Source organism: Tachypleus tridentatus, chromosome 10 (genome assembly GCF_004210375.1).
Source record: "Tachypleus tridentatus isolate NWPU-2018 chromosome 10, ASM421037v1, whole genome shotgun sequence".
NCBI lineage: Eukaryota > Metazoa > Arthropoda > Merostomata > Xiphosura > Limulidae > Tachypleus > Tachypleus tridentatus.
The window spans coordinates 128,781,541-128,796,350 of NC_134834.1; the positions used below are offsets into that span (position 1 = coordinate 128,781,541).

The window sequence follows — 14,810 nt, forward strand, 5'->3', positions numbered from 1 at the left end:
GAACATGGTAAGACAAAAGACCCATTACTACCACAGTCAAATCCTATAATATTAAGAATATTGTCTTAAAGGTCTCTAAAAAAACACTAATAAAAACACAAACCTGAAAGTGAGCTTTCGTCTTTTTCCTCTTGCTAAGTCCCTGAATGTCCTTCACAAAGTGTTTCATTCAATCTATAACAGAAATTGTATCGAACTACAAATGTACTGGTAATGAATTATTAATAATAGATACTGTAAACCTTTAATTTTTTTATTTTTGTTAGTTATATATACCACTATTTTATATCTCTATTACACTGCAATCTCCCACAAACTCAACTATAAAGACACTTAAAATACCTGATTACATAGTTTCATAAACAATGAAAAACTGTCAGTTTATTGTATATAAGAAAATAGTTTAAAAATATTTAAAAATACAAGAAATGACAGTATATGTTTCACCTAATTAAAAAAATTAAATCTAAGATTGTTAACATGAAACATTTAAAAGTAAATAAATAATTTGTGTGCTTTAATGAACACAACAATATCAGCGTCTTAGATAGAACACTGAGAGAACTCGGATCCCTATTCAACACAAATTTATATTTCAGATTTGGAAAGTTGGAGAATCGGAAAATAATAATTAGAATATAACATGAGGAACAGAAATAAGCATTTTACATCCATAATATAACAACAGAAGAAAAACAATTAAGTGCCTGTCTTAACAAATATCAATTTTAAAATAAAACTATGCACATACTATTTCCATGTACCTTAAGAGTTCTATGGACGTAATACTTTTGTTATTATGTTTGTTATATTATTAACATTGAAAAAACAGGTTATTAAATAATTTATTTCAATCCTTTTTAACCTCTTCTCAACATAATAAATGCTCTCTAGTACTATTATGTGACTAAATATAAATTAAGTATTGTTAACTTAAATGCTACAGCTTATTTATTTAAAAGGAAATTAAAGATTTATATCTTCACCCAAAAAATGTTATAATGATAAGTCATTATCTATTGTAAAAAGTTTTACAATTATCTGTATCTAACTTAGGTAATGATTATACAACACATACTTACTAAACAAATAATAAAAGGATATATATAGAACATGGTAAGACAAAAGACCCATTACTACCACAGTCAAATCCTATAATATTAAGAATGTTGTTTTAAAGGTCTCTAAAACACTGATCAGAAACTTTTGGGCTACTATTTTACCAATGATTAATGGGAATGACCATCACATTAAAATACCTCATGTCTCAAAGAACAAGCATATTCAGTGACAGATTGCAAGTGGGTTACTATTGGGCTAAATTTTATGTTTGAGAAAAGCAAATCCATAATATGTCATGAATGAAATACAAGTTCAAAAGTAAATAAAGCTTTCTACATTAATATAAAGAGTAGCTAACTTAGTAGTGAAAAAATAAAACAAACATGTAATACATAACTTTAAAAACTCCAAATAACTTCACTACTTTCATCACTAAATACAGGAACAATTTTTATTCTAGAACATGTATATGTAATGCAGTTATTTCCATATATACAACAGCAAAAACTGAACAGCAAGTTTGTTTGTACAACCTTTCATAAAAACAATGTCATGTTTCTTGCTATTCAGAAATGTCCATTTTACTTAAAAAGGTTTTAAAATAAATTTTTCATGCATGATAAGTTCAATCTTTACCTTTATCAGAGCAAGTATAGATCAAATTCAACTAGACGTTGTTGAGAATGTTTCTCAAATATGTGACATGGAATAATATAAAACTGAATCAGCTTTTACAAGCAAAATGAGTTTTTTTTCATACTTTGAAATGTATTGAAGTTCAAAAGATACTAACAGTATATGTTTTTAGGCTATTGAAAGTCATTTTTAGACTACTTAGTGGTACCTCAAATATAAGTTACATACAATTATATTTCATACTTATGCTTTAAAACATTCATAGTGAACTACAAAAATACATCACGCCATTCAGTTTTTTGATGAGGCACAAGTTCCATCTGAGAATCTGTCTCTTTCACTCTTCTCTGCATTTTCATTATCATCTGATTGTTTATTTATACCTCCAGCCACATCATTATATTCCACCTTGAATAAATTTCAAAGAAAATTAATGGAAAATAAAAATTATACATTTCATTTTACATTGCACATAATAATATTCAAAACCAATAAATTACAAGCAAACACTGAAGTTGAAACAACAAAAGCTAGCTTTAATAAATTTAAATTAACTGTCAAATCAAGAAAAATTCCCTAATTTATGAAATGCCTCTGCTTATTTTGGAGCAAAGCTATACTGAATATTCACAACCTTAGATTCATGACTACCAAAAAATAGCTTGTCATTGTCTCGCAAACTTTTTAGTCATACTTCTAAACTTTTGTTTTATGGAACAATTTGTAAAAAGAAAATGATAATTATAATTACAGGCAATGAAACTCACAGTTTCTAGCAAAAAAAATATTTTTCAAACAAAGAGTAATAAATACCTTGAATCTACAAATTACAGAAATGTAGCCTCATGAGGTTAACCTAATCTCACTCAAATTATATATTTTCTTATTATCTCAGCTCAATAAAACTGTAATGTCACCTGGTGCACCTGCTGTTCTGAAAAGAAAAAAAAAAAAAGTCTGGAAGTGAGGGAATGGGATGGAAGAAAGTCTGATAAACTTTGTGAATTTCTGTTTAATGCTTGAATAAAGTTGTTGGAAAGGTTCACAAGGATGATGGCATTGTAGAAGGTCCAAAGGAAAATTTATCCTCCCACTAGGAAACAACAGGATAGAAAAATAAAAATATGAGATCACACTCAGATACAGAATGCTCCAATGATCATCAAAAACGAGCACAATTTTTTCTTTGCTTCTCAAATAATGCAAATTAACCTTCAACATGCTATATTTTAATAAACAATATTCTAGTACTACACAAGGAATTTGAGGATATGTAACAAGAATTAATTTATTTTCACAGGAAAACAAAACAGCATAATACAGAATAGTCACTTAACTTTTCCCTACTTTTCTACATATTAATTTATTGCATCTTACAAATACTAACAAAGTGAAATCTGATGCACATATACAGGAGTTAAAGAGTAGTATGTGGGACTAGATAAGAACTTTTAAAAGATGTGGGAGAAACCACTCTATGATTTTACAAGAAAACTACTTTTTTATGAATCTGCTAAAGGTGCGAAATTCTTATTTCATATTTAGCTTGTATGTATTTCAAATTTGCGTTTCTAATTAGTTGGCTACTTGTACATGTTGTATGGTGGGCATAATAAAATATTAACTGAGCAATAAAACAACTAGACACCCAAAAATCAATATTTAACTTTTTTTCTTTACATTTCCTTTTAAATTAAGAAATTAATATATATAAAATACTAAACTATAAATTACAAGCTATGTCTTGATGACAACTTCATTAACATCTGTAGTAAAAATGTTGCTTAATAAAATTTTGAAATAATGCTCCAAAATTTGACTAGTGTACTTTGATCCACTTAGTGAAAAAAGGTTAAACATGTTCTTTTGTAGTCACAATTCGAAGACATTCTTTGTCACAATTTATCAACAACAATGTGAATACCAACTGTTGTTGATACATCAAGACAAAGACATACTGGTAAATTGCAAAAACATATGATCATGTCTCAAATAGTCAACTTCTTCAAAACCACAAAGGATCTGACGTATTCAACTCTATCATATGAAGAACACTACAAAATATTATCACATGATATCTGAGTGTTAATACTTTCTCACTCTGAAAATGTATTTCTGATAGGTACTTATCTTCCTCCCCTCACCTAAATCTTTCTTAATCCTGGTCTGCCATTTAAGCATTGTTAAAAAAATATTTTGTAAAACTGCACCAATCAGTTTTGCACCATTTCAGAATATGTGCTGATAATGCGACTACTTCTCATCAAGCATACAGGTAGCTCCCTCAACTATTCAAGAACAATCCTAACTTTTAAAAATTGTGCAGGCACAAACTATAAACCCAAGAATCTTAGTGAGAGGAAGGGTGTAAAAGTAGATGAGAGAATATAAGTAGTTACTGGGAGTATGTTTTCAGATTAAGAAAGTGTTAGATTCTGAAACATTACAACCTTCCTCTCACACAAAGCTGGAATCATACATTGCCAAGTTGTAAGGGCTAGTGAAGGTACATCAATCGTACACCAAACTGAAATCAACTGCACTGAAAGAACAGATATACTAGAATATGAAAAGAAAGTGTACTGATGGGATACCACACTATTTCTGGAACAGGAATAAATAGTGATATAATTGGGTCTGAACTGAATTGACAGGCACAATAAAAGATATATAGCACTGAATCACTATAGGAAATACTGGATAATTATGACAAGATACAGTAAGGAGTCGAGAAAAATAGGAAGGCTTGTGTGTATGCAATGTTAAGGAAAGTGCCTTTGGTTACATTTGTTTATGCCAAGTGTCATCAATCTGGAAAAAACATTCAGTGGAAACACCTCATATAAGACTTAGCAATAAAAAAAAACATCAGGGTGAAGTGCCCTGGACATGTAGGATTCATAACTAGACCTCTGTCCACATCAATTATAAGAAACAAGATGCAATACCAAACATAGTGAGTTGTATCATAATGCCAGTAAATGAGCTAGAGAAAAACAGCAATAAGTAGCTAGGGCTTGAAAAGCACAAAAATGTATTTGGATAGGCCAAGTGCAGTTTGCCTAAGCAAAAAACATCGAGAAGTGCCTTGCATAAGAAACATATGATCTGTTCAGTCAAAAACATCCAGGAGCAGCATCTTGGATACTGAATATTATTGTACAATTCATTATTTTGTACTGTAACCATAAGAAAAACTACAGCTCTATTTTTCACTTAGTGGATACACATGGGCTAGAAAGTGGTTTTCCAACACCCACTCGAGAAGAAATCTTTATGACCTACCACTCTGACAAGTTAGAACCAGAAGTGGTAAGGACTCCCATTCTCCACTAGAAGAAACGTAGCAAAGAAGGAGGCCAGAAGAACAACACACTGAGGACAGTGCAATGGGTGTCCATAATTCCGTATTTGAAAAGCAGATAAAGCCTGAGTGGGGATGGGCAGAAAAAACAACATACATACATACATTATGAGTGAGAGAGAGAGAGAGAGATACATATACAAGCTGCCAGTAGTTTTACAGACTTACAGAAACACCCCATATCAATATAATTATTGAATTCTGGTGCAAGTATAACATGGAGCACATCTGACCATATAAGACCTGTCAGCATGCGAGACCCTGAAATACATTATTTATCAACCAAAAATATGTGTGAAAAGTAATATTCTGGTCTAGCACAGTCAAAGGTGATGAGACGTGTAGAATCATCACAGAAGGCAAACAATACCTATCCTAGGTCATGCATATAATGTGCAACAAACGTATAGTGAGGTATTCACATTCGAGCCTGAATGATATCCTCCAAAGACTGGCAAACAGATAAAAGTGATAGTTATATGATGATCTTGGTGAGAAGAAACATTGTGTTATTGGCGACCTTCTACGGACAAATCCGAATAAGCAATCATACAAGTTGATAAACTTAACCAGTGAGTACAATGGGGACATAGGGAATCCTTGGAATAAATAGACAGAAATAACAACATGAATCGAGGTATTATGGACCACACAACATCTTAGGGAACAAATTGGACAAAGAAGTTTATCTGTAACAGCTGATACAAACAAACTCTGATCAAACAACCAGGCAAAGAACTGGTAAATAAGATATACAAAAGGACAGGAAGGATGAAAGCCACAGCAAATGGACCAAGATATGAAGAAAACCACTGCCTCTGGTATAAAGACAAGGAGAAAGGAAGAATGCAATGGAAGAGGAAAGATGCTACATGATGAGCAAGTCGATGCTGATGCAAAAGCCACATGAGCAAGTGGAATTCAGTGACAATGGTATGAACTATATCTGATTGCAATTGTCAGAGGAGAGACTGAGACAAAGGAAAGGCCAGGGGATGTTGCTCCAGTAAAGGCGAAAGTAGAGGGAACCATGTCTGAGCAGGCCAATACAGAGTAGTGAGAAAGAAAAAAGTTGTCATCTGGATAAGGGGAACAAGACTCTGAAGAAGAGTCTGATTTGAGTGCAGATACATAAGTGAAGACTACTAGGTAGTTCTAGTAGGCCCAGTGAAGAAGATTCATAGTCTGAAAATAAAAATCTAAATTTAGTTATCCTTGCTTAGTGATATAGCTGATAACAGTGGAATAATCAGTTTGAACCACATCCACCTGGCAAACCACCTTGCAGAGGAAATAATACAGAGTCCAATAAACTGCAAAACGTTCCAGGATATATCAAATGGAAAGAAGTCTCCTCAATAAACAACCAACCAGAAATCTCTTGGGAATTGAGGAAAGCTCCCCTCACCCAATCCACACTTGGTATATGAAGATAAGCAACCATCATGATTTGATCATTCAGAGTTCCAGGGAAAAAAAACCCTCTTAAGTGAGAGGTAATACTCCATGGTAAAGCACAGTGACTTCAGTTAAAAAAGTTCAACTAGGACAATTCTATAACAGGTCTCCAAACATCTGTCTTTTGAGGGACAACAATTAGATGGGAATTACACTCAAGGGGAATGAGTAACACCCATTTGGCAGCCCCTTTGTGTAGTAAATCTTGAACAGACCAATCTGAAGAAAAATGATCCCAAAGAGGAGGAAGGAAGGAAATAGATAGATAGGTAGAAACCTTCAGACAGAACTTAGAGCCCACTAGAATTGTCATGAAGTACAGCAATATAAATTAATAAACAACATTTGACATACAAAACCATTATGGAACTTATATGTTAAAAAAACAATTATCAAACTTACAAGTCCACTAAAGAAAAGGATAAAGGACACAACAGAAAAACCTATCTTGGAGGAAAAGACAACAAGTTAACAATAAGAAAATTTGACTCAAATTTCATTAGTAATGAAAAACGAAATTACAACTTAATCCTTTTGCTACAGGCTCAGTATAATATACACAAGTTCTACACATTTGCACATGTCAAGTATTTATGCTAACTTTTGACACAACGTTCATATCTTCACTAAATTAGGTAGGTATTTAGTAAAGATTACAGGTATTTTGTATAAAAGAATCAGATTTTTTTTTATGAAATATTTATGCTAAAGATTTGTTAGTGGAAATAGAGTCTGTTTTGTTACTAGTCTGACTACAATGTGTTAAGATCTGGAAATTTTTTATATCTCAGTGGTTGGTTGGTTGATTTCGTGTTTTATGGCACAAAGGAGCTAGGCTATCTGGCACCCAACATCCGGAAAAAAGGTAAAATTAAAGTAAATGTAGTAAAATTCATAAAAGGACATGAAAGTATAACAAAACAGCAAGTAAAAACATAAATAGCATAAAACCAATGTTTACATCTAGTCTACAACGTTAAGAGAAAAACTACAGTAACAAAAGTCATAATGAGCTGTCTGTAGCATAATGGTAATTATCATAACCCGCCAAGAAGACTAACAGGTAAGTACAAGAACCACCGTCAGTCACCTGAAGTTGGCCTTTCCAGTCCTGGTTCTGGGTTATGTGTCATTACAGCCACTATCAAAAAGTAGGTAATAAAAGTGTTAAAAGACATGTAGCAAAATTGTAATAAAAACTCGCCAGGACGACTGACGAGTAGTTTAAACAGCAGCATTAGTCACCTGAAATTGGCCTTTCCAGTTCTGGAATTTAATGTTATGGCCATTTTCTAATTTCAAATTGAACTAGAGAGATTGTGACTCTTAAAGTGGAACCACAATAAAAAAGATTAAATGAAGAAATATAAAACATTTAAATGACATTAAAAGATTAATGGCTGTTAAAAAACTAAAAACATTATCAAGGTGGACAGTGTCACCTTCACCAATAACACTGTCTAATGTTATGGAAAAACCTTGGGACAGAACATGTTTAAAATAGTGCCGTTGAGAGTCATAAGGATGGCAAGAAAGTACAATGTAGCTTATAGTAATCTGAGTGTTATACAAAATACACATCGGTGCATCAGTTCCAGATAAAAGGAAGCGATGTGTTAAAAACTGCGACCAATCGTAGTCCAGTCAGAACAACTTCCTCCTTCCGAACCTTACGGAAGCAAGGCAATAAACTCCACTATAGGGTTTTATTTGGAAAATAAATACTGATGAGAGAGAAAGTTCCATATCAGGTTTTCTTTAATCGTTTTTTTCAACATGCATTACTCTTACAAGTAAACCTTCAACTTCTTTACAGACATCCTAAAATATAGTAGTATCTTTTAACATCAAAACAGTTTACATAAAACTTACCATCATGTCCAACTTCTGTCAGGATTTTTACAGTCTCATGAGACGTGTCCATTTTCAACATACTTGAAGCAACCAGATTTACTTCTCCCGTCCCCACCTACATTAGGACAATCTTGTGACATGTGCCCATCTTCACCACACTTACAACATCCTGTTAAGATGGTTAAAGGAATACTATGTAACTATATGGATGTATTGTCACCCTAACTGAAAATAAATTAAAACTTAACACAGAATTTAAGAAGAATATAATGTTACATATTTTTCATGTTGATTTAAAAAATTTATAATAATCTATATTAGTGTTGCAAGTTGAAAGGATTAGTTAGATTTGATACATTCTCAAACTAAGGAGTCCTGTTAAAGCAGAAATTTAAATTCTAACAAAGTAACAGGATGCACAAACTAAAACCATGTTCAAAACAACTTACAAAAATTTTCCCCCAGAAAATTTAAATGTAAAAGATGAGCCACAGTGAACCCTGTAATAAAGATTGTATTGTTCTATAATTCTGTGTACAAACTTCAAAAAACTTAATTAATATACTAGAGGAAATGAAGCTACTTCAATATCACTCACTACTCATGTCTAACCAAAGTGACATGTAACCGTTGCTCTTTTAGCACACTCATGTTTCTATGGCAACAGGTTACATAGTTATAAAATCTTATATTAGTAGTTTTAACATTCTAAAGTCTGGGCAGCATCCAGCCTAATCAGGTAAGGATACTGATTCTAACCTAAGTATCTGCAAGAGCTAAGTCATTAGAATCAATAAGTTAATAGAATTCCCAATTTTCAAATATGAACAACTTTAGACAATAAGAAGCCTTGATATTATGAAATTTTCTGATTAACACCATTTTTAAAATCACATTTAACATGAAGTGAACTAGTAGCCAGGAATCTGAACAAAGGGAGAAGAATTTACACTTGGAAGACCTCAGTATATATCAAGATCCTTATCAGATACCTGCCAAAAAGGTCTTTTACTGGAGACATTAACATGAGACTACTTTTAAAAGTCTGCAAGAGCAAGAACTTGGTAGACACCCTCCTGACACTGGTCTTTTCCATGAAAGTCCATGGAATGGTAGATGCAACTTAGATAAATATAATACCAAGGATACCCCAAGCAACCTTGCAGAAGACCCTAACTTGACAGTGAGGACTGGTAATGCCAGGGCAAAAGGATTGACCACTTTTTTTTATTATTATTATTACCCTAAACCATATGCAAATTTTGGAAAATTCATATACCGTGGGAGGCAACGCCAGCTGTCTGGCAGGATCCAATGAAAGAGAAATGGGTGCTGAAAAAGAAAATATACTTACCCTACTCAAAGGCAGTGTGAAGATTGAAAAAAGTAGATTAGAGTTAAAACTCAGCAGGAAATAAAGCAGGTTTTATGAAAGACATGTGAGAATCATCCACATGTACTAACATACAGATAATATCCAAACTGAAGGAGTTGGCTTATCCACACTGTAATAGTAGCAGGCAACAGATCTAGACAATGAGGGGTCCAACCGTAGAATAAAAAAATAGCAGGAGCCCTTAAAATACGTACGTGCCAAATAACACCAAGACAAGATGCAGAAGATGAGTCTAAATGAGTATATAGGAAAGAAACAGGAGGGAGGGAAATAGGATGAAAAGTACAATCACTATCCCAACTAACAGAAGTCTTAGAAAAGAAGCCTGGTCTGGGTAAAGTAAGTACAAGTACAATGTAAGACTGTGAAAAACACTAATGATATTAAAATCAGACCAATGGAGACCATAGGTAAGGAGATGGAAATATGTCTAGAAGCCAATAATTCAAACAGAGCATGTGTCAGAGAATATAAAATCATTGTCAGGTCCCAACGAGGCATGAAAAGGGTCGGAATAAAGTGGGGAAGGCAAAATGTAGAAAACCAAGCTATCCAATAACCAGCTAGAGTGAAGATTGATAGTCCATAGCTAAACAACCACGTGAAAAGGACTGAGTGGTGAGTCACCATAGAACAGGAAGGAAGTGGTAGACAAAACAGTGGTGAAAAGTTTGCCACTTCTGTTGACCAAAAGAAGAAAAAAAAACGAAGGACAAGAGGAATGTGATATAGAAAGTGGTACACATTTGGAAAGTATAGATGGTTATGGACCAGGCAAATCCCATATATGAAGATGAAAGGATAACACCCCTAGATGAACACAATGTGTGAAGTTGGAGCAACTGAGGTGACACAGGTATATAAGAAAATGATGAGACTAGTTCTGGCTAAGAGCTTAATCTGTTAGAGCTCAAGAAAAAAGTTGTGTTGAGATAAGTGGCAAAAGCCTTCAAGAGAGACACAGCAAACCTGAAAAAACACCTGAAAGAAAGAATCTGGTCCAGCCAAGAGAGTGAATATGCCATAAGCACATGGCAAATATCAATGGGAATAAATCACAAACAACATGTGGAAACAAAGTCCTTAAATGGGTAACCCCCCAATACTTGATGTAAGAAACAAGTGCAGAATTTTCAGAGTAGATAATGTACAAATAATTCACAAGAAGAGATAAGAAATGAGAAAATCATGAAGAAACTGCATGTATCTCATAGGAATGCCTGGAAAGGTGGAGATCCAGTTATTAGAGGGGGTAGTGAAACAAATGGATGCTTAATGTGGTGTTGGCATGTTATCCTACCAGGATAAATTCTCAAGAAGAGAAAGGAGGAGATACACAAACACGACAACTGTGGCGGTTATTACTTTGTGATTGCAGTCACTTTTTTCCCAAATCAAGAAATTTGTGAGTAGCTCGTGTGCATTGTGTAGTTCACTGAGATAATGTGAGCTACATGTTTTCCAAGTGTTTTGCAACCTCTTTGGTAGGCATATTAGTTAAACTTAGTTCACAGGGCAATAACACTGTTACAAAAAAGGCAATTTCGAATAAACAAATGTAGTTTCATATTACAATCTGAAATCATTATAGAAAAAAAAAGATAATTTTGATTTATTTTAATGGTTACAAGATTGGTCATATTGACAAACCTCACACAGAGTTTGGGAAGAATAATACAAAATACAGTCTAGTTTTACTGACCAAAATGTTTCACGTTTATTTATGATGTTTAAATTTAAATTTCAGATGATTTAAGTTTTTAATCTACAAGAAAATCACTTTGCACCCACAGTTGTCAATTTTCTGATTCCACACATTCACAGACTCTTGCAGTGAAAAGACTTCATTATAAATTATGTTTTCTCAACAAATGATTCAATCATTATTCACAGTTGACATAATTTTTATGAAGATACACAAAACGTATTAGGAATTATTGTGGTGAAACTATAAAGATAAATTTGGGGTCACAAACTTGGCTGATTCAACCAAGCCCATAGTGAAAAGAAATGATGGTAATGGTTTGTCTCACTGTCTGTTGGTTATGGGTTCAAATCCCTGTCCCCCAACATGTTCATACTTTTACCCATTGGGATGTTGTAACATTAAAATCCATTACACTCTTTGTTGATAAAAAGAGTAGTTCAAGAGTGGTAACTAACTAGCTGTCTTCTCTTTGGTATGTCATTGCTAAATTAGGGATGGCTAATGCAGGTAGCCCTTAAGTACCTTTGGCCAAAATACAAAACTAACCAAACATTAAAAATATTAAAACACTAAATGTACAGAATATCACTTGACTAAAAATCAGAAAGCTTTAGAGCAAATAAAATCCAAAAAGCTCACACGTGTACTTACTACAAGTATACCATCGGTCTTCTGTATTCAGTTGTAAATTGTTGCCTCTTTGATATTTTGGAGGCAAAGTGGTTTGAAATTGTATGGCAAACACCACTTATACCTCTTTTTAATTTTTTATCATCACACCTTGAATACTGAAATTCTGGTACCTAAAAAAATACAAAAATAATTTTTTAAACTGGTGTATGATTTTAGAAATGCTGAACTTCTCAGAAATACGTGCAAAATGTATAACAAATTTATCACAACATAATTTATGACCAGTGGAAAATCTGTTGAGAAACTGATATTATTCTTCAAAAGAGAGAGAGAGAAAGAAAGAAAAATATAATATCACAATAATTTATGTTTGAAGCAAGATATACCCAGTTTGTCATTGAGATAAATATCTCAGTCTCTGGCTATCTAATTAGCTAAATTTATCAATTATCTGTAATATCATATGGGATGAATCATACTTTTATCACTCATTTGTATTCTAGACTTCCTGTTGTTTATAAATTCAATAAGACTTAGCCTCAGAACAATGTATTAGCAATTTGTAAATTTGAGCAAGTTAAGGGTGGGTGTGGCAAGAGGTTCTTGCATTTTCATTGGTTGCTCTGAAGTTCCATATGATTGAAGCATAGAAAATGAAGATTTAGAAGATTAATGACATTTTACATAACATTTCATAGTTTAAGGGGGAAGTTAAAAAAGAGGAAATAACTGAAGAACAAATATTCAAATTCTCACACCAGGGTAAATTAAAGTTGTATTTAAATATTTTTCTTATATTATTAAGAACTTAAAATTTATATAATATTAAAAGCTGCATTATCATCTATGGTTTCTTGTCAAGTTTGTTCATACATCAAGGTAGTTAAGTGGTTTAATTATATTCTGAATGTAACTTACTGAAACATCATGACACGTCAGTTTGACCAGCCCGTGTGCTAACAGTTCATACATCTCAAGTGTCTTGTTCGGATCATGAAAGGTGTCAACCAATGTACTTATATAGTTTTATTTAGACTGTATTCTGCCCTTAAATACAAAATGATTAGTAAAGCATACTGTAAGTGATTCCAGTGCCAGCAGTAAGCCAAAACACAGAGACACAACCCATCTCAGTAACAACAAAACTGGAAACCATCAAGAAGTTTGTGAAAGCCAGACTTATGTTCTCATCATCAGCTACAGCAACTATCAAGAAAGAAAAATTATCTCTTAAGTTACTAAATCGGTATTGCCCTATGATAATGGATAGCAAAGACTGACTTGACAAATTAAAAAAAGAGCATCATTTACACAGCCTAAAGGCAGCAAGTACAAAAGGAAGCAACATCAATGTGCCAACCAGTTTAAAAGATATTATTGAACAAAGAGGATATATGACCCGTCAAGTTTTCAACATTTGAGAGACTGATCTATATTGGAAGAGGATGCCAGACAGAACAGGTTTAAACAACAAAACAATTTTTGACGACTGGTTTACAACTTTTCTGCCCTACAGTAGAGAGATATTTTCTATGAAAAATGTTTCCCATAAAGCACTAGTGGTTGATGACAACTCACCAAATCACCCTAACAACCTAATTTACACATCAACAAACATTTCTGTGGGTTTCTTACTCCAAACACCACTTCTTTGAACCAACAAATAAATGAATACGTCATAGCCTCTTTTAAAGCATATCACTTGTGACAAATCTTCAGATAAATGATCAGGGGCAGTGGACAGCAACAGAAACATCTACATCAGAGGTTTCTGGAAACCATTCAACATCAAGAATGTAAAGAGGTTACTACCTCAAATATGAATGCAGTTTGGAAAAAAAACTGGCTAAAATATGTGTACACTTTTCATCCTCTTGTTAAAATAAATCACATCATTAGCACATCAGTTTGGATTTTAATGGAATTGATGAGCAACTCATCAATGACTTACTGAAATCATACTACAAACAACTGACCAATAAAGCGCTGATAAAACTCTCACCAAAATTTGGCTGCTCATGAAAAGAAAGATGACTAAAAACCAGAACCACAATTGTTTTTAAAACAAATGATGTTTCCCCTATTACAAGGCGATAATTATAATTATAATTATTATTTTGCATGTGAAATTGGAGTATTTACTGATGCATACAAGTATTTTTAATCTTAAGATCAAAATTACTATGCATGTTGGATAGTCAACATGCATAAAGAAAATAGGCACAAGAAAAGCATTACTTAAAAACGTCTTAAAACTAAATAACAAAAAATTTTCAGAGTCTGAAGAAGAGAATATTATTTATTCCTCTTCAGCTTTAACATGCAAATCTATATAATACTTACCCCAGAGTGACATAAAATCAAGAAATACAGCAGCACCATTGTCGAAAAGATGAGTTATTCTTTCAAAATTGCACGTATGGCTTAATCTTCCATATCTACATCCTTCTACGTCCCACCAAGGACATAAAATGGTGTCCTTGTAGTCTTCATAAATTCCCTCACTGTAAAAACAAATGCATTTTAGTTTTAAATCTATAGAAAAAACACAGTACAGCTGGACATCCAAATCAACCATAATATACAACTATCAATTTCAATGATAATGCCACATAAAATAACTGATTAATTTAAATTATGTTTAAATCAATTTATCACAAAAATTATTTAAAATATTTTAAGATAAATTAATGGTTCAA

At 32.8% G+C, this 14,810-nt stretch overlaps 1 protein-coding gene and 1 long non-coding RNA gene across 8 annotated transcripts in view; both read right to left on the reverse strand.

The window, feature by feature from the left end:
* The window catches only part of LOC143230284 (uncharacterized), a 28,035-nt gene extending 26,169 nt beyond the window's left edge, over positions 1 to 1,866 (reverse strand). For all 7 annotated transcript variants that reach the window (XR_013016325.1, XR_013016324.1, XR_013016326.1 and 4 more), the window contains exon 1: positions 104 to 1,866. The gene's annotated coding sequence lies outside the window, so the exon portion shown is untranslated. The remainder of the gene's footprint in view (positions 1 to 103) is intronic.
* Positions 1,867 to 8,394: 6,528 nt separating this feature from the next.
* LOC143230290 (uncharacterized) lies at positions 8,395 to 14,613 on the reverse strand. The gene is made up of 3 exons (XR_013016348.1): positions 14,455 to 14,613; positions 12,130 to 12,281; positions 8,395 to 8,543 (listed from the first exon to the last, which is right to left on the reverse strand). It is a non-coding gene; the product is annotated as an uncharacterized LOC143230290 (long non-coding RNA).
* Positions 14,614 to 14,810: the final 197 nt, after the last annotated feature.